This window comes from Podarcis liolepis, assembly GCF_965112155.1.
Source record: "Podarcis liolepis genome assembly, chromosome: 12".
NCBI lineage: Eukaryota > Metazoa > Chordata > Lepidosauria > Squamata > Lacertidae > Podarcis > Podarcis liolepis.
Window position 1 is genome coordinate 39,133,000 of NC_139563.1, and position 23,833 is coordinate 39,156,832.

The 23,833-nt window shown below is 41.6% G+C and overlaps 1 long non-coding RNA gene across 2 annotated transcripts in view; it reads left to right on the forward strand.

The window, feature by feature from the left end:
* The first annotated feature begins 3,740 nt into the window (after nucleotides 1–3,740).
* The window catches only part of LOC310690048, a 28,097-nt gene continuing 8,004 nt past the window's right edge, over nucleotides 3,741–23,833 (forward strand). The window contains exons 1-4 of one of the 2 annotated variants that reach the window (XR_014517839.1): nucleotides 3,741–5,620; nucleotides 5,654–6,059; nucleotides 7,525–7,677; nucleotides 17,934–18,076. This is a non-coding gene — a long non-coding RNA (uncharacterized lncRNA). Of the gene's footprint in view, nucleotides 5,621–5,653; nucleotides 6,060–7,524; nucleotides 7,678–17,933; nucleotides 18,988–23,833 lie in introns of those variants that run through there. The other variant, XR_014517840.1, reaches the window with a different exon arrangement.

The following is a 23,833-nucleotide window of genomic DNA, read 5'->3' on the forward strand; positions in this document are numbered from 1 at the left end:
CCCCCCGGAAATAAAAAAAGCAACTCCCCCACCCCAGAAAGCCCCCCACCTCAACTACATTCCTGCTCTTGCAAGCTACTTTTTCTGGAACTTGCTTTAAATTGTTGCTGCTTTTTTTTTTGTTCGTTTGCTTAAAGGTGAAGTGGCGGGAAGATTGTAAAGCAGGACTAAAATGCGGACTGAGCATCCGTCTCCCAGGGGTGCTGATTTTATTCAAGCACTTTATTCAATATTGTGGGGGCCCAGGTAAGCCCCACCCTTCATAATCTATCATATTTGAATGGGAGTGGACATCAACTTTGTGGAGGATTGGCCCCCTCAAATAATTTATTGTGGGGGCCAAAAAACCCAGCGCCCCTAGAAGTTCTATGCCATCTCCTATCATTTTGAAGCAATGATTTCAGTGGGTCTACTTGAGCATGACATAAGTTGGATGCAACCCTGTGGTCCTAATGTTGGTATATTCTGCTCCCTTTCCACCAACTTTTATTTATGACAGTTTAATGCAATGGTTCTCCCCCCCCCCCCGCCATACTTCCAGAATAAAAAATTGCTCGCACCACACCAAAAATTTTATTGATATGGAATGCATTGGGAAACACAACTAGGATTGTCCTCAGTATCACTTCAAGGTCTTTGCTCTCATTTTGGAAAGCTATCCATATTCTGCAAATGAAATATTTTGATACTATACTACACAACATTGAAATATTCAAATGTTTAATTGATTGTCCATTCTTTCCACTGCATCCTCTCCTGCCACACTAGTGTGGTACTTCACACCCTTCAAAAACCACTGGTTTAATGAGACCATAGGTAATAGGTAAAGGTACCCCTTACCATTAGGTCCAGTCGCGGACGACCCTGGGGTTGCACGCTCATCTCGCTCTGTAGGCCGAGGGAGCCAGTGTTTGTCTACAGACAGCTTCCGGGTCATGTGGCCAGTATGACTAAGCCGCTTCTGGCGAACCAGAGCAGCGCACGGAAATGCCATTTACCTTCCCGCCGGAGTGGTACCTATTTATCTACATACTTGCACTTTGACGTGCTTTCGAACTGCTAGGTGGGCAGGAGCTGGGACCGAACCACAGGAGCTCACCCCGTTGCAGGGCTTCAAACCGCCAACCTTCTGATCGGCAAGCTCTAGGCTCTGGTTTAGACCGCAGTGCCGTCCACACATACCATGTTTTTTTAGGCTGACTGCTTTTACCATGTTTAATTAGGCTGACTGCTCGTTGATATTAAACATCAGGCAAAGTAATAAGGTAGCCTTCTGCTTGTGATCAGCTTCATTTTTTGAGGGAAGACTCAATACACTTATTAGCGAGAAGCAGGGCTTTTTATTCAGCCAGAGCTCAGCTCTGGCACCTTTCAGGTGGGCGCCATTGCCATTCTAAGAGAACAAGGGAGAAGTTCCTGGTAAACTCCAGCATCTCTTTTCCTATAAAAGTAACACTGGCGAGAAGACACTGCTGATTTTTAAAAGCCTGCATCTCTTGAAGCGGATCAGGTGTAAAGTCCTATGTGTAATTTATAAACTTGTCTCTCTGCCTCCTGTATGGGCGATATTCTATCTTTTGAAAGGAGGCTGGACTTTGGTGGACAATATTGTTTATAGAACCATTTGCAAAACATGGCATTCACTTCAAAAAGCAATAGTTTCCTACAGTCCATTTTTACTTACACTGATCTTCAGCATAGTAAAGGATTTTGTTACAAAGAATTATTATCTCTTCTCTGATCAGCCTACCACTGTTTCTGATCAAGACTGCTGACTGGTGTTTTACAGCAGCAGGTTTAAACATCCTGTTCTAATATAAGCACAGTAAAGTTAGGCTTATTTCTGGTAACAACAATTTAAAGTTGTTACCAACTGCTGAATATGCACAAGATTTCCTCCGTATTGGGACATTTTAATTTTAGCCTGCTTCCTGAAAGAAATAAGCCAGCCTTTCATTTGCAGATTCCACTGTATATTATTTAGTACAATTTTGGACAGCTGGAATGTTCTTGGTGATAATTGTAGAAAATATTAATTCTGTGGAACCTAGTTCAACGTTTGGCCTTAAAATCATATTGATTAAATTAACTAGTGCATAGGTATCCTGCCGGCATGTGTACTAAAGGCAGAGGCGACCTTATCAGTAAGGCAAGGTGAGGTAACTGCAGATGCAGATGTTCTTCTTGACTCTCCCAACCATTTTCATTGGTAGTAGTATGCCCTGCATAACCAGCCTACTGCCTCATCTATAGTTGACTCGTATTTTGTTAAAGAATGAACTTATGAATGTGACCTTATCAATGGCGCCCAAACCTTAGGATCCAGCAGTATTCTCAGTGGGTGTGGTCCAAAATACTTACAGATAAAAGATCTTCAGAATAAGGGCTGAACTCGGAAAGACCCACAAGAGGGCTGTTTACTTTCTTTTTCCGACAGTAGCTTCCCCATGCTGTTTTGCCTATCACTACAACATACCCACATTTCAACACGTTGGCTAGGGCATCACTATCCTAATGCAAACATAAAGCAGTATCTTGTGCTGCTTTCAGTCGTGGAACCAGTCACAATGTAATAAATGAGCTGTGTGTTTTGCCAACTTCAGTTGGAACTTGGTTGGGCTGCCTGCCTTTTTCTTACCTGGGAACTATGAATGTGCCTGCCTATGTGAGGTAGTGCTCAAATGGCATTCCCTTTCCCAACAAGAAAAACTAACTATGGCTTTGGTTTTAGTGGGTATACTGGGGTAGTGTTGTTCACTTTTAGTATGACGTTAACCAGAAGCAAGCATTGGAAATTGAAGCTTTTAATTTCAACTTCCTTGATTGCAGCTGTAGTCCCTCTTCAAAATATTAGTGACAAAATAATGGAAAGTATACCCCTCTCTAGCAAAGCTTACTTTTCCCTCCTTCTAGCCTTAACTGCGTAGGAGCGACAGAGGTTTAATTTGCAGTTGGTAGCTGCATTCCCCCAAGGACACAATCAGTGAATGATGCTAATTGAAAATGATCCATAAAAATAGAACAACAAGGCTGACCTTATGTATCCTAAGTTCAGATTTTGCAGTCAGGCTAGTGATCCTGAAGACATACTGAATAGGAATTATTTTGTCAACAAGATAGGTAGTAAACACATTGCTGTGGGCAGAATTTATCTAGGATTCCAGAGGCAGCTTGGAATTGCCATACTGTTTGTCACCCATTGTCATTTTAAAAGAATCTGTGCCACAAATGGCTGACTTTGGCGCTACATGGTTTCGCTGGCTACCTCCTGTTTATAAATATTTACAGGGTCACTGCAATGTTAAGTGCAGATTTTGCTACTGGTGAACTTTACTGTGTGAAGTATTCACGGCCTATTCATATTTTAAATTAACTTTACAATAATTGTTACCTTGATGTATTGAGCATTTCCTGAAGAACATTTTAGGATTCCAGAAGAACACATACCAATGCCCTAATATAAACATATTAATTGGTGTGGGATTGCTCCACTTAAATAGGCTATAAGCAACAATATTTCATTATGTTTCTTACTCATGAAAATAAGGTCTCTGTTGTTACCGCAGTTACACTTCCACTGCCTGCCACCATAACCTGGTAACAGCAGCAGCAAAATATTTTTGTTCGGGGTTTTACATTATGTGGAATATTATACAACTATAATAAGTTTGTTTTCATTTTTAGACAACCATTTCACTTTAAAATATTGTAAAGATTTAACTGAATTGTTAATACAGTTTAGGTGTACAGCACGTGGGAAACACAGAACATAAACCGAAAGGCTGAGTCACATGTGAAATCTGCGTGAACAGTTAATCTTTGATTTCAGTAAGAACTATGTAACGCAAGGTTTCTTGCATTCTAGTGGACTGCATTAATGTGACTGTTACATGTGGATTAAAACTGTTACGTCAATGACAATAACTTCACCCAATAACCACAGAAGCCACAAGTAATCTGATACAGGTATATGTTTAAGATAACCATAGGAAGACATGCATTTTAAGCACTACATGTTAAATTTTAGTTACTGGCACCACTTGTACCCTAGCTTTCCTCCAAGGAGTTCAAGGCAGCATCTGTAGTTCTCTCTCACTTTTATCCTCGCAACCACTCAGGTAGGCTAGGCTGACGGGGTTGTTGTGATGATAAATGGGAGTAGTGGAGAGAAACTTGCTTAGCACCTTGATATATTGGGAGGAAATGCTGCAATCCTAAGAATACATCATAGGGCATAGCTTTCTTTGAAATCAATTCTGATTAAATTGGATTTTTAGTGAGTTCTGACTCAGTGAGGATTTGAACCTACGCCTCCCTGGCCAGGGGTCTAACGCTATAACCCAGGGAGGGGGAAAGTGTGGACTCCCAGATGTCACTGGACTTCTGTGGCCATTGCTAGTATTGCTGGCTGGGGGATGCTGTGAATTTTAGTCCAATGCTGCACCACACGTAACATGAAATTATCCTGCCTACCATATTTGAAACCAACTAATCCACTCCCTTGAGTCAAATTGGCTGCTGACACTTTGTTTTCTTTGTTTAACCTTCATTTCTAGTGTAGAGCCACACATGGTATTAGCACCTAGAATGTGTGTGTGGTCATAGCATCAGCCTACCTCCACTGTCAGGTGGACAGAGTGTTTGTGAGCTTCCCGTAGACATCTGAGAGAACAGAATGGATCATTGGCTCTCCTCATGTTCTGATATGCCAGCCTTCCCCAGCTTGGTGTCCTCCCAATGTTTTGGACCACAACTCTCAACACTCATGAACTCTAGCCATGATGGCTGGACTGATAGGAGTTGGAGTCCAAACATCTGGAGGAGACTAGATCAGGAAAAGCTGACATAGGCTTGTTTCTTCATTCTATCTGTCAGGTGTATTAGATCATGCTGGATAAGTTGTTGAAAGGAGTCAATGATGGAAGGAGCCAGGAATTAATGACATGCAAGCTCTACAATTTGTGTCAGCATTTATTGTAAATTACATGCTGATCAATAAACATTTTTTTTTATTTAACTACATAATTGCTACTTGGTTGGTTTTGCCAAATAAAAGAAAATTTCCATTAAAGTTTTACCATAAATTTTGTGGTATATAAAATATTTGCTGTATGTATTCAAGGCTGTTATCTAGTGACAGAAAGAGACAATGCCTCTGGAAACATCTAATCAGCACTCCTGTTCTTGGCTCTGCTGGTCATTTACATGTTCGGTTGTAAGAGTTCAGAAATAGGATTGTTAGACTCATATTTTAATGTCAATAATAATATGACCCTCTCAGATTTGCTTCTGTGACTGCAGAGTAAATTAAATATATTAACACCAGCTGGTTGGAAAACTACTCCTGAGAGTTAGCATCAGTGGGTCAGAGGGAAGTTTTGAGTGGCACACTGCAAAGTTTGGTACTCTTCAACATTTGTATCAATAACTTAAATCACAGGTGGGAAAGTTCTAGTCTGTAGGCCAATCTTAGCTCACAAGGCAATATCCCCCAAACCACAGCCACCTAGCCCATTACTGGGGGAGGGGGGACGGCAGGGAATGCAATGATGAAGCAGACTCCTGCAGCCATCAGGATCAAATCCTTCATTCATCAGCTTAAAGGGTTAAATCTTCCTTAGTTTGGCTGTATCCCTGCTGGGAATAATTTCAGTTTCGTGCAGCGAGAGCATGGTGTGTGGCTGTTTTAAAGAGCAGAGCAAAAGGGCTTTCAAACTCTGGTGGAGACAAATAGCATGAGCATCCATAGCATGCACAGACCCCCTGACCACCATCAGGACCCCAGGGAGGGTCACCCAGCACTCCATGATGCCTTCAGCCTTTAACTAACTTTATTTTTCTATCTGACTCAAACTACAGTCCCCAACCCCACTCAGATCTTAGATCAATTCTCATTTGTTAACTTGGGGTGGAGATTCAGTAAGGAAAGGCTGAATCACATTTTCCTAATGACTCTTGCATTCCGGGGATTCCAGCAAGAGTCAGACCTTTAAAATATCGCCTTCTAAGTTGTTTCCAAAGTTCCCCGCTTCCCTTAGCATAGAAAGAGACCACACTTGGTAATTTAAAAATGATTTACTTACAAACTATTCAAAGGTCATGTTCATGTGCTTTTCCATACAGCAGCAAGACTAGTCAGGCAGTTTAACTTAGGCTCCAAAAGCGGTAAATATTTCTAAATTATTTGTATAGAAACACAAAGATGGCCATGTGGTCTAAGCTTGGAACACCCAGTTTAGACCTCCTCACTGGTAGGGTTCACATGGTGGAAAAAGAACAAAAGAGTTTGTTAGCCATGCCAAAGTGAGGGGGTGTGACCTAGCTCAGCCTGGCAAGACAGCTTACTTTATGGTCTTAACCCATTCATGCCTTAATTGGAATTAAGCATGTTTCATGCTCCATCCATTTGACTGGGTTGCCCTAGCAACTCTAGGTGGTGTCTAACAATTAAAACATTAAGCACAGTAAAACATCAAACATTAAAAGCTTCCCTATACAGGGATGTCAGATATCTTCTAATAGTCAGATAGTTGCTTATTTCCTTTTCAACAATGAAATCATTGGGAAAAGTCACAATTGGGTTGGATTTCAGTGACTCACATTTGGAATCTCTCTTGACTGGAGTCAGTAATAGGCTGGATAAAAGCCAATAAACTGAAGCTTCATCCAGATAATACAGATATGTTAAGTCTTAACAGTGAAGGGATAATGTCACTCAACCAAGAAGTGAATATATAGCTTCCTTCAAATGAGATTGCACACCCCTTCAAAAAAGCCAGCCAGGCCTGTGACTTGAGAGTACTTGTGAGCATGGCTTTGCTACTTGACTTCTAAGTGGCAGCTGTGACCAGGAGTGCTTCGTGTTACAATTGCAGTTGTACTTGCTCTGAGCAACAGAGACCTCACTACTCTAATACATGCATTGAAAGGCTCTAGATCATGGGTGAGGTTTTTGGAATTCCTAACAGTTCCAGCCAACATGGTCAATGGTCAGGGAAGACAGGATTTATAATCCAGCAATATCTATAGGGTTATAAATGCCCTATCTCTGCTGTAGATTATATCATTGCTTTTATTTCTTTATTCATACAATTTTTAAACCGAGCCTTAGATTTTAGGGTGACGTACATAAGAATGCCAAATAACAGTGCAACGTATAAACAAACAAGAAAATAAAAACAATACAAGAAAATCTGAGAAGTTATGAACCAAAACTATTCAACCAGTATAAACAATACAACAAATCTGTAAAGCCTGAGCTAACAGAAATCTCTTAACCTGGCTGTAATGCATTCTTCAGTGGCGCTGCCTTTATATATACTTGGGAAACTATAGTTGGTCCAAAATACTGTAGTTAGGTCCCTTCAAATACTGACGAGAGAGAGAGAGAGAGAGAGAGAGATCCTACTCTGGAAGATCTGCATTGGCTACATTCTGCATTTTAGGGTTTTGGGCTTTGAAACTGTAAAGCCCTTTGCAGTTGGGGCTCAGGTTACCTGAAGAAGCACCTCTTCCCATACACAGGGCTTGCCAATGTGGTGACCACCAGATGTTCCTAACCAGAGCTGATGGGAGTTGTGGCCCAACAACATCTAGAAAGAACTACATTGGCTACCGCTGCTTCAAGAGCTTATGAAGAGACTCTGTTAGGTGTACCACCACAACACTCTAGCAAAGGTACAGAAATAGGTAGTGGACTTCTGAGCTGCTTCAATAGCATTGCCCAAATTTTGGAGCCATCGGTCCAAAATAATCTCCCCCTTTTTAGGGAAATTATAATCATGGCTCTTTTACAGAGGGCATTGACTAATTATAGCTGGACGCAGAATTGTTGTATTCTCTTGTTAAACCGATTGCTCTTGAGTGATTTAACACTTTTAGCATTGATGTTGCAACTGTTTGTATTTCCAGAATGGTTTATTGATTTTAATTATTTTGTTGTAAACTGCATCAAGAGCTCTGCTGGGATGAGGTGTAAAAATTGAAAAACAAATAAGCATAAAATAGACTGTGTTTGTAGCCGCTCCAATTCCCAAGAGGATCAGCAGCACTTACATGTGCACTTAGACATATACATATGTAAATGTCCCTATTAATTCCTAAATGTGTCATTTTCTTTGGAAATGGTACAAAGCGGTCCTCAGATCATCAGTAAAACTGCTGCTTACTAACCCCATCTAGTACTTCCTACTGGAACCTATGAAGTACCATTCATACCTTTGTGATTGTGAGACTCGTATATTATACTGTAGTTAGTCTATTAGCTACATTGGTCCATCTAGCTCAGTATTTTAGACACCAACCTTTTGTAACCTGGTGCCTTCACATTTTTGTATTTTCTACAACTCCCATCAGCATGGCCAATGTTCAAGGATTACAGGAATGGGGTCCAATACATCTGCAGGGCACAACACGCAGGGAGGCTAGGCTACACTGACTGGCGACAGTCTCTCCCAGTTCTTTCTGGAGATGCAAAGAAGGGGCATTTTGCATGCATTGATCTCTGGTCTTTCCTCAAAGATATTTAAAGGCATATTTTTAAATATATATATATATATATATATATATATATATATATATATATATATGCTTTCGTAGATTTTCACGGGTACAGGAATGCAGGTTTTGGTGTCTTCGGGTGTCTTCCCGTGTAAGAGTTGGGGTGTCTAGGCGACGTTTCGACGAGGTCTCACTCGTCATCTTCAGGCTGGTGCTTTCGGCTTCTTGTTACTGAGATCCTGCTCTGTTCCAGTAACAAGAAGCCGAAAGCACCAGCCTGAAGATGACGAGTGAGACCTCGTCGAAATGTCGCCTAGACACCCCAACTCTTACACGGGAAGACACCCGAAGACACCAAAACCTGCATATATATATATATATATATACACACACACACACACACACACACACATACAATATGTATCCACTCTGAGACTCAGGTAAAAGTAATTAATTGCATTTTAAGAATGCATGAAAGCCCTGGTTATAGTTGCTCTGTTATGCCGTGCACAACTAAATCAAAGTTGTTGTTTTTAAAATCCAGTTCCAAAATTATAACAAGATATGCATTGATGGGCTCAAACCCACACAAAGTTTCAGTGATGTCAGTGAGTTTAACAAGTTGCAGGAGGTCCTCGATCAGGAAGAGACATAATAGGTAAATTTAGGGTATGAGGGTGAAGGAAGATAAGAGTGACAGTATTAGGAACACAAGTTTGCATATATTAAATAAGCATACCATCTGGAGGCTTTATATAGTATTTTTGGCTTTAATGTGATTGATCTGGCCTTTACATTTTTAATATATCTTTCAGATAAACAGGAATAAATTTAGGCTCCTTTTACTAAGTGACTACTGAGGTTTCTCTACCCCTAGTGAGGAACCAGACGCCAGAACTGTGGCTTCTAGTTCAGTTATGAAATCCTATCACAATCCTGAACCCTTGGATCTACCTGCCTGAAATTTGTTGGGGTTAATCCCCTCTCGGGGGGCTGCTATGTCTGCAATTTTCATGCACCCATGTAAAACAACAACAACAAAGAGTTGTGGAAATTTTGGTTTTCCAATACAAGTCAATGGGATAGCTGAAACTTCAGTTTTCCAGATATTGCTTGGGATTTGGGGTCTGAGGCAGCCCCCAACCCAGCTATCTGAATCAAATAGGGGCCCAATCTGAAGTTCTGAACTGGGCTCTGAAGCAAAGCTGAGGGGTGAGCACACAGCCCTAAAATGTCGTCTTTTGCTTGCTTTGTGTTGAAATCCCCTCCTCAGTGAAGCCTGCAAATCTTGGATAGGGCTCTAAAATCATCTAAAACTACTGGGCATATTTTTTAAAAGACTTTTCAGCAAACTGGCCCTACCATCAGGCAAAATGATGCAAGTGCTGCAGGGCAACCTATCAACAGAGTCCTCTCAGCTAAGCTGCTGCCCTCAGGTAAAGTGGATGATATTGTCTCACCACTACAGTAGTTGACATAAGATTCAATTGCTATTCAAGTCAGATTTTATATGTGCAATGATGTTGGAGAGAGATTGAGTGAGTGACCTCGTCCTTTGTCTCAGACAACATAATGTCATGGTCAGGCCCTGCTTTAAAGGTAAGGTCCAGTCACAGACGACTCTGGGGTTGCGGCGCTCATCTCGCTTTATTGGCCAAGGGAGCCAGCATACAGCTTCATGTGGCCAGCATGACTAAGCCGCTTCTGGCAAAACCAGAGCAGCACACGGAAATGCTGTTTACCTTCCCGATGGAGTGGTATCTATTTATCTACTTGCACTTTGACGTGCTTTCAAACTGCTAGGTTGGCAGGAGCTGGGACTGAGCAACGGGAGCTCACCCCGTCGCAGGGATTCGAACTGCTAATCTTTTGATCAGCAAGCCTGAGGCTCTGTGGTTTAACCCAGTGTTCCTCAACCTTGGGCCTCCAGCTGTTTTTGGACTACAATTCCCATCATCCTTGACCACGGGTCTTGCTAGCGAGGGATGATGGGAGTTGTAGTCCAAAAACAGCTGGAGGCCCAAGGTTGGGGAACACTGGTTTTACCCACAGCTCCACCCATGTCCCAGGCCCTGCTTTACTGGGCATTAAAAAGGATTGAAATGAGAAAAACATCCAAGAGAGGGCATTCCAGAGCCCAAGGTGCCATCACTGAGAAGGCCCTATCTCTGGGTGTCACCCACCTCACTTCCAAAGATAATGGGACTTAAAGAAGGGCCTTAAGAGAAGAAACAATGGCCTCAAAAGAATGTAATACTTGGGTCAGGGCATTTGGGAGAAGGTGGTGATTTCAGTGGGGCCTATGCCTAAGAAGCTGCTTGAGGTCACAAATATTAGAGATGAGAGGAATCTCTTCCCTCACTTCCATTTCAAATTTTTTATCTAATCCACTCTGCTCTGCATTCCATTCCTCCTGAATTCTCACCTTAAGTAGGGGAATTTCTAAATTAATTAAAAAACTGGAGCTTTCAGTTCCATCAGATTACTTCCGAAGAGAAGAAGAAGAGAAGAGTTTGGATTTGATATCCCACCTTTCACTCCCTTTAAGGAGTCTCAAAGCGGCTAACATTCTCCTTTCCCTTCCTCCCCCACAACAAACACTCTGTGAGGTGAGTGGGGCTGAGAGACTTCAAAGAAGTGTGACTGGCCCAAGGTCACCCAGCAGTTGCATGTGGAGGAGCAGGGAATCAAACCCGGTTCCCCAGATTATGTGACTACCGCTCTTAACCACTACACCACACTGGCTCACTGGCTTCTATCTTTCCTTCATTCTGCATTACCAATGCACACATGTGCATGATAAAATGCTGGAATTTTTGTGTGGCTATGAGTCTAGATTCTCTTTGTGCAGAATCCTGCACATTTGATTAAAATCCCAGCATATGTACAATGACATAAAACCTGCTTTTCATGTGGGTCATCCTTTATCAGCACACAAAACTTGAGGTGTGCATCATTTAAAGAAACCTGGTGATATGCATACATACAATCACATGGTTTTTGCAAGTGTTTGCTTCACTTGACATGTGTGGGAAGGAGACATGAAACAATGGAAAGTTATGCAAACTGCTCATACATAGTGTTCTGTACCAAATTTGTTAAAAATGGAGAATTCCTTAATGTATAGATTCCACTTCAGAAGCAAGATTTGGTATTTTAGAATGCCAAAGTCCAGGGAGAGGAAGGATAAGAGGAGAAAGAATTTGGAATCATTCCTGTTCTTAATGTTTGGCTGCTGGGCCCCCAAAACTTCCGTAACCCCCGTGTTGGATTTATATAGGCTAACCGTACCCTTTGGAGCCATTGCTTATCTCGTCCTCATTGTTCATTATCACCATTCATTTTGTATAAATTGTTGTTATGTTGACATTCTTCTTCCCCTTTTATTAAGGCTGTTAACCATTTACCAGTTTTATTTGAATTATCATAGAAAAATTTATTTGTTCCATAAAAATAATTGGCTCCTTTAACAGCAATATTATTCAATAGCACCTTAATGTATAATGCTTCTGCATAAGCTTTTTACTGTGGAATTTTGATGTTCTAATTTTTTTATTGTTAGCTTTCTTAATAGCTCCGGTTTTTCTTGCCCTAGGCATTTCCTAAAAACCCAGCTTCTGAAAGTCACTATAAAAGCTCCCAATACATTATGGTATGATACAAAGCCGAAATTAAAATTTATATGCTTCTTGGGTTTTATTTTAATGGCTATTAGAAATTCTTTATCCTTAAGTAATAGAGCATTGAATCTCCACTACAAGCCCCTCTTATTTCCTCCTCATCGTATTATCTCTATTATTCCTTTAGTATATGAGCAAATAAAAATCTCCCAGCATTTTAACTTGTGTGTGGAAGGAGCATTTTTATCAGTTTTGCTGCAACGTATATCACACAAACACATGTAGAATTGGGGCGGGGGACCTGTTGTGGTTGCAATCTAAATGTGTCTGTGACAATTGCCTTACAAATTCTTGGCTGTACATCAGTGTGCATGTATGTGGTGAGTTTTCACTCTTCAGAGAATTGGCCACGGGTGAATACCGTTGATATAGATAGCCAGATGGCCCCAACTCTACAGTGAGTTGTTCTAAGCGATACAACTGAAGGATATGAAATTCACTACAAAAATAACCAATTCCTGTGACTATCCACATTGGCTCACAGCTATTGAGGATGTATGATTAGTGCCTACATATATCATGCAACAAAATAAGACGTTTTCTGCTACATCTCCTTAATACAGCTGTTCCTGTTATAACCAAACTCATGCCTCCAATGCATTAATTATATTTCTGCAATTTAGGCCTATTAATCATTATCCACCCCCAAAAAATTCAACCCATCATTTTGGCTGCTAATATATTTCCATTGTGTTAGCCTGTCTTGTGTCATAAAAGGTAAAGTTAAAGGTACCCCTGCCCGTTCGGGCCAGTCTTGACAGGCTCTAGGGTTGTGCGCTCATCTCACTCTAGAGGCCGGGAGCCAGCGCTGTCCGCAGACACTTCCGGGTCACGTGGCCAGCGTGACGAAGCTGCTCTGGCGAGCCAGAGCCGCACACAAAAATGCCGTTTACCTTCCCGCTAGTAAGCGGTCCCTATTTATCTACTTGCACCCGGGGGTGCTTTCGAACTGCTAGGTTGGCAGGCGCTGTGACCGAGTAACGGGCGCACACCCCGCCGCGGGGATTTGAACCGCCGACCATGCGATCGGCAAGTCCTAGGCGCTGAGGTTTTACCCACAGCGCCACCCGCGTCCCATCTTGTGTCATAGGGGCCAATAATAAATTCTGTTTGAAATAATATTGAAGTGAGAATATCTTAAGTGATATTTTTCCTAGTCAGTATCATTCTTGCTTTCTTCTAGTTTTATTTAAACTGATGCTGCTGCTGTTGAGTGAAGGGTATAGTGCTTTAATATGCTTTCAAGATCTATTTCCAAGGATGATGAGTGCTCCTATGATATTATGCTTATAATATATCTCTGTCTGGGCAGAAGGATTCTTGCAACAACAATACCCTTAGGTTTTCAATATGTTCTCTGTTTTGCAACAGTCATTAAGAAATCACTAGACATAACCAGGCACTGGATGCAATAGTTTTAGACTTGAAAAATGGCTAACATTCCTCTATGTCTTATTCTGGCTATGACAGCTGGAGAATCCTGTGACCTTTATATAACGTTATGAGTTTGGGCAGTAGGCTGTATACTAAGACCCTTCTAATCCCTGGATACAGCAAGTGTTAAAATATAAACTAGGCTAGCTTTCTGATGAGGTGATCGCCTGGGAGATGGTCCATTAAGGGGAGCAAAGGAAAGGGCCTCTGTGTAAGATGTCAAATGGGTGAGACCCCTCCCCCAGCTCATGGTTAGTTAGAAGGGAAAAGCCAAAATTTAGCATTAAAAGTTGTACTGATGTGAGCTAGAGGGAAAAGCAGCAAGCTGGAAAGTAAGAGCAACATTTGATTTCTGTTTAAATCCAAACAGCTTGGGAGAAACAAGATCCTTCTGGGGTGTTAATGGTGTGAACACTCCATCATAGGCTCAGGTTGTATATATATACGTGTGTAAATAAACCATATATAATAAAAAAAAACCCACAGTCTCTGCTGTGCCTCCTTCCAAAATGAAACACAAACCATGTGTAAGCGCCTGGAACCCCCGCAAATTCACACTGTTTGGACACTGGGCTGGTGTGCAACACTACAAAACCTGAAAGTCTTTCTCAAGAGGCAAGAGAAGCAACAGAGAGCTCTGTGCAGCACTTCAAAGGCTTCAGCTGATAGTTCACAATGCTGTGCACTACACAAGGTGAAAATGTGTCACCTGGTGTCATTGTAATATCAGGTGATTGGCAGGCAGGCACCCCACTCCACCTGTCAAACGTGACCTGTGGGGGTAGGGAGAGATCAGTTCCCCACCCCTGATGTAAAAGAGTAGATTTCTGGAGCATAAGGTAAAGGAAGAGGGACCCCTGACCATTAGGTCCAGTCGTGGATGACTCTGCGGTTGTGGCGCTCATCTCGCTTTATTGACTGAGGGAGCCGGCGTACAGCTTCCGGGTCATGTGGCCAGCATGACTAAACCGCTTCTGGCGAACCAGAGCAGCGCACAGAAACACTGTTTACCTTCCCGCCGGAGCGGTACCTATTTATCTACTTGCACTTTGACATGCTTTCGAACTGCTAGGTGGGCAGGAGCAGGGACCGAACAACGGGAGCTCACCCCGTCACGGGGATTCAAACGCCGACCTTCTGATCGGCAAGTCCTAGGCCCTGTGGTTTAACCCACAGCGCCACCCACGTCCCCCTTCTGGAGCATACCTTATGTCAAATTGCAATGAACCCTCTGTTAAAGGAGCCACAACACTGAAAGTCCAACACAAGTAGCACACTAGGAGCTCTCGGTATTCTGGTGTGCTGTGGTGTATACGCCAGATACAACATGCCTTCTGGATGAATGCATTGCAATTTTCCAGTATACAGCTCCGTTTCTTTTCCAGAGCTTTACACATTGCTGCTGACACAGTCACAAAGTGGGGAGGGGGGGGAGTATGAATTTAACACAGAGAAATTCAAATAGAAGATAAAGCCAAGCTGGTTTCCTTAGCACTAAGAAAACATATAATTTAAACATTTGGCAAACAGAGGATCAAATTCAGAAGGAAACAGCTCTATTCCCAGTCTTTCCAATGTATGTCTTAATAAATATTCAAATGTTTTCAAAAACTGCTGCATGTTTTCATGATTATTTTTTCATTTTATTTTTCTGTGTTAAACAGAGATGGTATGTTTATGTGCATATGCATTAGACTGTGATCCTAGCATAGTAGCAATGCCGCGTTTTGTGATGTGGCGCTGAAAGAGCGGCTGATGCACCTGAAGCTAAGCTCTGTTGAGCTAGTGCCATGCAAATCAGGGCCTAATTAAAATCAACAGGATAAGAACAAATAATCTGCCAGTAATTAATTTGGAATACCAGGGAAGATTGTTTTATGGTATGTCTGTAAATCGCCTTCAACATATGTAAAAGGTGAGTGATAGAGAGAGAGAGAGAGAGAGAGAAATCATACTGGGCTGCAGACCTTATAGTCAAACATTTATCCTTTTTTTAAAAAAAAGCATCCACCTCCCAACCATTCCTCTCCCCACCCACCCATTTCAGGGCCTCCAATGCCCTTGTTTCACAGCCCCCTAACACCCCACCTCAAAATTAGCTAAAAGGTCTGTTTAGTGTCATTAATTCCCCTACTACTGCTTCTTTGCATTTTCCACCCCCATTATTATTTCTCTTCCTATCTTGGATTACTTAGTCAATAAGGTATCTTACAAAAGATGTGTGTTGAGCGGGGAGTATGATTGTGGTTGTACAGACTCACAGTACACGAGGAGAGAGTCTGAAAGGGGTTAGAGAGAGAGCAGGATAGCATCATTGGCTATGGAACAAATGAAGCCAATTGCGAGTAATGGCATTTCTTCATGGATTAATGGGTAAAAGTGATGCCATAGCTATGCTATGTAGACAATATGATATGAATGTGGTGGCATTGTTGGAGAATAAAGAGAAGAGAGCATAAATACTTGACTTAAACTGGAAACCTGAACAGTAAGCTTGTTATGACTCAAAATCCAGAATCCTACCTTTATCATTCCAACCAGTGGCGAAACTGCATGCTCCGGCACAGGGGGCAGACAGCAGTATGAGGCGTGGCTGGCATGTCCCAGGAGGTGTGGCATGCCACCCTGGGGGCGTGGCACATCACCTGCAGGGCGTGCATCCCAGGGGCGTGGCATGCCGCCCATGGGGGGCGTGGCATGCATCCTGGGGACATGCTGCGCTGTCTGTGGGAGTGTGGTGTGCGTCCTGGGGACGTTGTGTACTGCCTGCAGGGGCGTGAGTGGTGCGTGTCCAGGGGGGCCGCCGCGAGGGTCCCCCCTCCCCGAAGGTGCCGGGGGCGGTGCGCTCCCCCTGCCCCGTTCCTCCGCCAGTGATTCCAACGATGGAAAGCCCTCTCAGATTTGGAGGCTGCAGGAGTAGCTTGCCTGGTGGTGCAGAGCTGTAGCAATAGCCTCCCAGCAGGGGCATTACTCATGTTTACTGGGTGTGGTAATGTGGCAGTGAGGTCTGGGCTGTGCAGAATTGCCTCCGCCAGTGTGCCCATGCAACATCTCCTTTCGTACTGCGTGTACCTCCAAGTAAGTGGCAGTGATGCTGTTGCCAGCAGGCTATTGCTGTGGCTCTACCCTACCAGATGAGTCCCTTCTCGGAGGCTGAAAAAGGAACAGAGAATTCCAATATAATTCGCAAACCTCCCACCTAAACAAATAACTGGAATTAACTAGGTTTATTTTTGTATTAAAGTAATACAAAAAGGTGTAGCTATTTTCAAGCATACAAATAGATCCCGGTGAACTAAACTTATTCCCCTTAGTTCTGTTATCTAGTTGTCTGGCTGTGGAATACTGTTTGGCCCAGGTTTCTAGGAAAAAACAGTCTTTAAAATTCTGTCGGTTCCATCCCTTCCTTTTTCAGAGCCATTGCCTTAGGGCCCAGTCTTGTCATCATTCAACACACAGCTCTTTCACTGAAGTCTGGATCAAGAAAATTGTAAATCACACTGCATAAGAAGATTCAGACAGTTTCATTTGAAAGTGTTAAGATGTAAGGCTATAAAAGACCATATATAGAGTATGCTTATACTATTCCAGCTGAGGCAAAAGTACCTTGAAAGCTAATGAAAACTTACTAATATACACAATCTGGAAAGATGATCAAAAAAACAATGACTAAAGTAATGTGGTATCCCTAAGGAATTAGATAAAGTAAATTTAAGCTGGAACGTGTGCAGAGAATGAACACCAGGGTGATAAAAGGTCTGGAAAAATGAGGTGCATCCATATATATATACAGTATGTATATATATATATATATATATATATATATATATATATATATATACACAGTAGTGTCAAAAGCGAGTGTAAGGTGATGTACCTTTAGCACTGGGACTTCTACAACTTATGGGCTACCATCTCCCATAAGTCCCATTTACCCATTTGATCATTTCACTGTTGCTAATATTAATCAGCTTTAAGACTCCCTGGAAAAGACCCTGGTGTTGTGAAAGATTGAGGGCACAAGGAGAAGGGGACGACAGAGGACAAGATGGTTGGACAGTGTCCTCGAAGCTACAAACATGAGTTTGACAAAACTGCAGGAGGCAGTGGAAGACAGGAGTGCCTGGCATGCTCTGGTCCATGGGGTCACAAAGAGTTGGACACGGCTAAACAACTAAACAACAACAACAAACCCATCATCATCATATACCTAACTTCATATTCATCACCCAAAGCAGTTCTTCAGGAATCCACAAGATGAGAGTTTCCTTATATCCCTACTTATGTTATAATGATAGTACTCTATTCTGCCTTGGTCAGACCACAGGTGGAATACTGTGTTCAATTCTGGGCACCACCGTTTATGAAGGATGTTGACAAGCTGGAACGTGTGCAGAGGAGGGCAGCCAAGATGATCAAAGGTCTGGAAGCCAAGCCTTATGAAGAACTGTTGAGGGAGCTGGGTATGTTTAATCTGGATAAGAGGAGACTGAGATGAGATATGATAGCTACCTTCAACTATCTAAAGGGCTGTCACATGGAAGAGGGAGCAAACTTGTTTTCTCTTGCTCCAGAGGGTAGGACCTGGACCAATGGATTCATGTTACAATAAAGGAGATTATGAGTAAACATCAGGAAGAACTTTCTGACGGTAAGAGCTGTTCAGTAGTAGGACAAAAGGTTGTGAACTCTCCTTCCTTGGAGGTTTTTTAAGCAGAGGTTGGATGGCCATCTGTCATGGATGCTTTAGCTGAGATTCCTGCATTGCAGGAACTAGATGACCCTCTCGATGACAGGGACTAGATGACCCTCAGGGTCTCTTCCAACTTTACAATTCTATGATTCTATGGCACAAACAAATGCATTAATTAGTCTTTTAAGGCACCAAAGGGACGTTCTGCCATTTTTACTGATGGATGCTGGCTTTTACCTTCACAATCAAGGTTTCTTGTGGGATCTCCATTACAGTGTCTTGTGGCTTCAACTTGAGCAATATGTGTTTGTTTTCTGTTTGCTCATTTACCTACACAGCCATGCATACTTCTGTTCCTTTACTTTCCACCTAATCTCAAACATGGAGATTAATCTCTGCCAGCCCAATCCCAGCCATGTTTCATATTAAGAAGTACAGCTCATTGATTTCAATGGGTTGCCCATGCGAACACGAATGCCCAAGATTTTAACCTGAGTCATAAAAATGGGTACCTGAAATGTGTGACCTTGGGAACTAGCAGCACCTGGAAGCCGATAAGAGAAAGTATTTTTGCATGAATTAAGTGCAAACTAAGAGACAACTGATTGCATTACAATTGAATGTCTAGAAACTGCTGCACTACAAAACCCTAATCCATTTACCAACATGAAACATGACTCATTCAAGGCTTGCGGTATATTATCTGAGCAACTGCTGTACTGTATAGCTTCTTGATGCATGTACAGTGGTACCTCAGGTTACATACGCTTCAGGTTACAGACTCCGCTAAAACCAGAAATAGTGCTTCAGGTTAAGAACTTTGCTTCAGGATGAGAACAGAAATTGGGCTCTGGCGGCACGGCGGCAGCAGGAGGCCCTGCTAAAGTGGTGTTTCAGGTTAAGAACAGTTTCAGGTTAAGTACGGACCTCCGGAACGAATTAAGTACTTAACCTGAGGTACCACTGTACCTGTGAGGCCAGAGGTGGTTTGCTAGATGAAACCATTGTCGACCACTTTAGGTGAAAGAGAGCAAAGGGGAATCTCCACCCTTACTTTAGGCAGCAGTGGAGGTGCCCCATATATTGTAGCAATATTTTGTGCCCCATATATTGTAGCGATACAGTGGCCAGCAACTGTTTTGTCTAGGGAACTGGCCCAAGTTGGAGAAGCGTGCATAGCTTTGGGGTGTTATTTGCTCGTACCATTAGTACTAATGAAAGCATTGTGGTGGGACACCCCACTCCAAGCAACCCACATTCCTTGTAAGATTTGAAATTAGAAATGACCCATGCATGTGTGGTTGGGTTGTGGTGGCGGCACCCCTCATTGCTACGCCCCCATCTCATGTGAAAATGGCTCGCCCTTAAGTAACATGATGCATGTCGCAATCAAGAAGTCAGAGGTTGGATGAGAAACTCAACAGGACAAACTGAGAACAGGGATGTATTTTGCACAGATATGAGGATAAGTTATATAGGCTTTAAGTGCTATTTTATTACACAGTCAAAATATAGATGGCACTGGAAGATGCAGGCTGAAGAGGAGGACTGAGTCTATTAATTTAGGTCTGTTCATTGAGGCAGAGCTAGAGGCTCTTGTCCTGACAAATTTGTTAGGCTTCCCCCCCCCAAGTTTTTCTAAATAAGCACAACCATAATAAAGTGCAATTGGTAAGGAGTGATAGGGTGCAGCTAAGCATTAAGCTAGCAAGCTACAGTGAAGCTAACCAAAGGCCAAAGAGGGAAAACTTAAAAGGGTTAAGGGAAATAAGCTCACCAATAACGCCCTCTAAAGTATATTGCAATTATTACAACTAACATTGGTGTAAGTTAATGCAAAATTAATAGGTTTCTAAAAACCCTCGCCTTAACAATTCGTAGCCAACTCTTCTGATCCTCCTCCAAATAGTCTAGAGGAAATAAAATATCAGAGAGTTCATCACTTCAATTTCCCCAAGACCCTTGCAGTTATTCTTCTTTGTGATTGAGTCTTTTAACTTTTTCATGACTTCAATCTTAAAAAAATAGACTTTAATTAAATTCAAGACTATTATTCCCCTTTAGGGGAGGTGGGAAAAACAAATGCAACTCAGATGCGGGACCTCTGAGCATAACACTATCCCTCTCTTTACAGTTCATTTTGGCATTTTTATATATTGCCTGCTAATAAAATGTAATGATTTTCATCTTTTACTTTGACATCTGAGACTCTATCTTTTATCTGTTGTTTACAGTGTTTCAGCCCATAAATAAATCATATGACAAAATAAATTACTTAATCTTGTGTTTTATTTGGAAACACGTTAAAGCTTAGCTCTGTAGGAAAAAATCACTTTACACCTTAGAATTGCTTATATACTTTATGATTTTTGTGTCACGTTCAAAGAGCATCAAGGTGTCATATCAATAACAAGTGTTCACAAGAGCCACATTTTAAACCTTGAGATTTTTCCGGTGCTGTTTGATAGGAATGCACTAATATGAAAGTATATCTGTCTTTGGCAAAGAGCATTTTCAGTTATTTGACTTTAAAACAAAAAACCAGCACCTTATGGTCCTATGGAAACTATCCCAATTCTTAGAATGATCTTTTTAAAAGATATGCAGTTTTATTTGTCCACACTATTGTAATATTTATTGTCCTGTTGTGGGATCTTTCTTACATTTATTTATCCCACACATTCCTAGCTTATTTAAAATAAAATATGAAAGCACTGGATAGCCAGCAGCCCTTAGGCAAAGTTTCAATCTGCTTGGCCATTTTTGTGACTCCTTCTGGATATTTTCTAGTAAATAAATAAATACATTTCATGCTAAGGATTGAATAATTCTTTTTCTCTGTAGGTAAGTCAACAAAAGTTCCCATGCTTTGTGGGTTTCTTAAGTATTTGCTTCATTGATGAAACCTAGGGGGAAACTAGAAATAGATTTGGTAGGTAAACTGTCTTTCCCCTGCAGCTTTTGCTTCTGAGATGCGTCTAGTCCTAGAGAATGTACCTCTTTTCTTAGGTTAATTGCTGAAATATGATGTGCTGTGGCTGCATTCTTAGTCATTTCCAGATTCTATTCCAGGACATTTGGGATAGAGCCCAAGAGCTTAGCATGTTTTCCTTTTTTCATGGTAAAATTGTGCAAATATGCATTAGAGTGTGAAAACAAACAGTCTAATACATTTTTGCAAAGCTCTTTATGTTTACTGTTTATTGCAGATACCAGATCCTAATTAAAAATGCGCTAACAAAAGCCAAGATACAAAGAACAAAGATATAATGAAGCTTCATTTTTTAAAAATGTGATTAATCCCAGGGGACTTTCCACCCTGCGTCAACTCCTGTAAAATTAAAGTTCATATGACGATGGAGAGGATGTAACATTAAATATTATGATGGGCCTCACCTAACTATGTTAAAAATGGATTGTGCCATGGTTATATTTTTGTTTTGTGGATTAAGCTCCTTTCCAAATAGCATAGCTGCATCCAGCCCTGCTCTTCAGCATTAGTTTATGGTGGCTTGAAACCTTTCCTGGTTTTTGTTTTTTGCTTTAAAAATGAAATGAAATAAAGCACCTTCTGTACTTTTACTAATTTTAAAAGGGAAATGATCAAATTTGTAACCTATTGCATTGGTTGGAATTTAAAAAATAATAATAACTGAAGCCAAATTAATATCAAAAAGCAATATTGTATAAACCAGGCTTTTTGCAGGTTAGGTAGCAAATACTTTTTGTACAAATAAAGATTGATATTTCTGTTATCTATGGGAAGGCTGAGACATGGGGTGGTATTCACCTAAGTTTTAGTCAGAGCAGACCCACTGGAATCAATGGACCTAACTTAGTCACGAGCCTATAGATCTGTAAATATACAATGTGTGTAAATGAAAACATACAACTTCAATCACACCACAAAATCCAAATCTTCAGGATCTTTTCTGAGTTGTCTAGCTGTCACCTATTTCCCTGCCCCTCCAAAGTTCTTAATCTTTGAGTTACTCAGAAACATAACACAGGAAAAATATAATACCTCGGGACAAATACCTTGCTGTGTTCCCTGTGTCCCACTGTACTCTTGGTACACATAATTTTATTTGCCATATGCCCCAAAACTATATGACAGTGTGCACTGTTCCTGTCCCTAAAGTCAGCGCCCCAGCTGCTCATCTGATATGCCATACAATTAATAACTTTCTTTTAGCAAATTGTATGGATATGACATCAAACATCTGTCTAAACTAGTGTAACACTTGAATTGCAGCAGCAATCTATTCCTTCTCTGGCAGCCTTTTAGGAGCGAGCAGAATAGGGAGAAAAAGAGAAAGAGAAAATGGGGAGGCCCCACCCACAGTCAGCATGTCCCCCGTAACAGATGACCACAATGGAAATGTGGACCACTAAAGAAAAAAAAGGTTGCCCACTTCTGATTTAATGGATTATTCTCTGTATCCCTGCTTTAAGTACAGGAATGGTAGCAGATAACTGCTTAGTGTGTCTGAAACCAGGAAGAAAAACATGTCAGAATAATTCAGTGCACTGTATTAGTGACTTTTATAGAGCTGCACATGGAAATATGCTAACAATTTTGTTTGGACAGGATGGAACGTTAACAGGTATGTGTTTTTGCTTTCCTCTGTCTTTGACTGGGATGGACAGGGAAAAAGAAAACTGAAAACGTAGAAGGAATAAATACAGGCAGTTTGAACAAAGCGATTAGCTGCAAACTTTGTGCTGAATATTTATTTCTATTTTTTTCTAATTACACTACATTACTACTGCTAAACCAGGCTAGTTCTTCAGCTGGCGGTATAACAGCTCTGGCCAGTTCATCCTCCTCTGACTCTGACTTTTTACCTGTGTTCTCTTCCAGAGTTGTCCCCTACGATATGAGACATGATGTATCACTCAAGCTGTGCTTACTTAGTACTAGACTCGCTGATATTTGTGGACTGACATCTTTGTAAATATGCATTGAACTGGGCTGCTTGCTGCCAAGTATTAGGACAAAATAGGCATAACATAAAATATTATCAGTTTGCCCGCACAACATGCAGTCACACCGAAGAAGAATAAAGAAGAGAAGGGGTGTTTAAAACCTCCCCGAAGTTAATTTTCTATCTCCATTCGCTCAACACAGACATCCGTGCCCTTGCGCTTGATATTTGTCCCTCTGATCCTATGACATCCCTATCCTCCTGTTTATTCTAAATGGCCTGTACCACACTGCAGAAGGCTGCAATCACCTTGTCAGAGCACATTTTATACCCCAAAGTCGCTGCCAGTTTTTGCCCTATACATCAACTCCTTCCTGATTCTGGCTGGCAGTTGCTCCTGCTGCACAGCAATTTCCAGTTATTTATTCAGCTTTAACCCTATTGTAAACAGCCTTGCCATGAATGCACAGTAATTCCATTGGGGCGAGCCATTTTGCTGAAATAACCTGCAAGTGGAAGGATGTTGGCAGTAGTTAATAGGGAAAAGACTCCATGTTGCATTCAGCCCCCATCTCTTTATTGTGGAAGCTTCACCTTTC